Here is a 1,877-nt window from a genome sequence, read left to right as displayed (position 1 = left end):
AAATTAAAATAAATTTCCTCTGTGTAAAATGTGAACATTGTCTGTGAGGAGTCTTGCTTGTGTCAGTGGCGCCATCTAGTGGCCAACATAAAAAACAAAAGAGAGGAACTTTTATTTGAAAGCTTTCATAAATCACAATATTAAATTGCTGCTTAGAGGTTAAAGCTCGACTGGCTCCATATTTCAGGACCAGTCAGCTAATATAATAGGGTAAAACAAATCTTCCTCGTTAGTTCTCACTTTTTTCTCACATCAGCCGAAACTAACGCAGCAAAACCTCCCTGATGTATGTTAATCCTTAAAATTCTTGCCCGTGTCATCAAATCCTGATCGCTAAGAATATGTTAAATGCATTTTATTGAAGATTCTGAGAGCAGCAACAGAAGCACCTGAGATATTTTTCTCACTTGGGGCCAGCAGGGATGCAGTTCGCCACACTGATGGATGTCCAGTCCTTTTCATGAAAACACATAAATTGTATCTGGTAAAAAAAAAAAGGGGTTGAGGTTCAGAAGCTAAATGCTTTGTTTACCTCGTACTCGACCAAGTCTTGTCAAACTGAGATGGAAAGATCCATCAGAAAGCTGATGATCTATGATGATCTATAATAAGCGAGACAGGAAATGGGCCTGCAATACAAAACAAGCATTTTCTATCCCTTTGATTGAAGCTCCCGTTTACTTGCCTGCTGGACTGGTAAACAATGCACACATTGTGACATTAGGGATTTAATAACAGAAAATGGAGGACAGAATCTTCTAAAAATAGCAATTAAAACTGTATTTACCTTCTCATACTGATTATCAATTCCAGCAAAATACTGTTTATTTTTTATAAATATTACATTTTCACCAATCATGTTGGTGATTTGTCATTTATTCTTCCTTAAAACCTTGATTTTTACTTTTGTTCACAAAATAGAGACATAGCTGAAACATCACCGGAAACGTCCACATCGAGTCCAGACCACACCCGCCTACACTACAGTGTGTGAGAGCTGAAAGGCGATTGGATGAGAATCACCATAGCAACGAGGTGACGTCTTCATCCCTTGCTCTAATTGGAGGAAACCCCGTGGCCACGGCTGCGCACCATTTCCAGCCCGGCCGACTAAAAAGCGGCTAGCCGGGTAGGCAGAAGTGGCGCTCCATTTCGGGCGACGCCGGTCTTGTGCGAAATTCTGTTCCCCCGTGGAAATCTGTTCCCCCTGTGTCGGGAGCGCGCATTGCAGCCAGAGAGGTGGATCAGGCGGATCTGACCATTTTCACGGCGCTTCTAATCGATTCCCCCTACATAAAATGGAAACAAATTAATTTGTTTCCATTTTATGTAGGGGGGACAGATTATTTCAGGCAGCTAAAATATTTTGTTCCCCCTCCTAACTTTGGCAAATAAAGAGCAAATGTTATCAAAATCACAGGATTAATTGTTGATGATGAAAGGATTAAACACAGTTAAGGACTTGCAGGTAAATTAATTTGCTTCCATTTTATGTAGGGGGAACAGATTATTTCAGGCAGCTGAAATATCCATTCTCTTCTCTTCTCCCCCCATAACTTTGGCAAATAAAAAGCAACTGTTTCCAAATTCTCAAACATTATGTGTAATAGCATACTAGACATTTCCTTAATCCAGTAATCTGTCATATTTTACATTAGAACGGGATTTGCCAAAAAGTCTACACTCTGATCTTTTCAGGAAGTCTTTATTTTTGTGCCCTGCTATCTATCAGCTAACTTCGCTCCTCTTGTATCAGAAATGAAAAATTATAAATGCACACTACGTGTTGGGAACCTGTGTTTGTTGACTGACTTTTATTTGTCAGGCTTAAGAGACAAAAGTTGAAAAAAGATCGATTCTCTTCGCGTTTAAAATAA

Source organism: Kryptolebias marmoratus, linkage group LG10, assembly GCF_001649575.2.
Source record: "Kryptolebias marmoratus isolate JLee-2015 linkage group LG10, ASM164957v2, whole genome shotgun sequence".
NCBI classification, from domain to species: Eukaryota; Metazoa; Chordata; class Actinopteri; order Cyprinodontiformes; family Rivulidae; genus Kryptolebias; species Kryptolebias marmoratus.
This window is presented reverse-complemented; position numbering follows the sequence as displayed.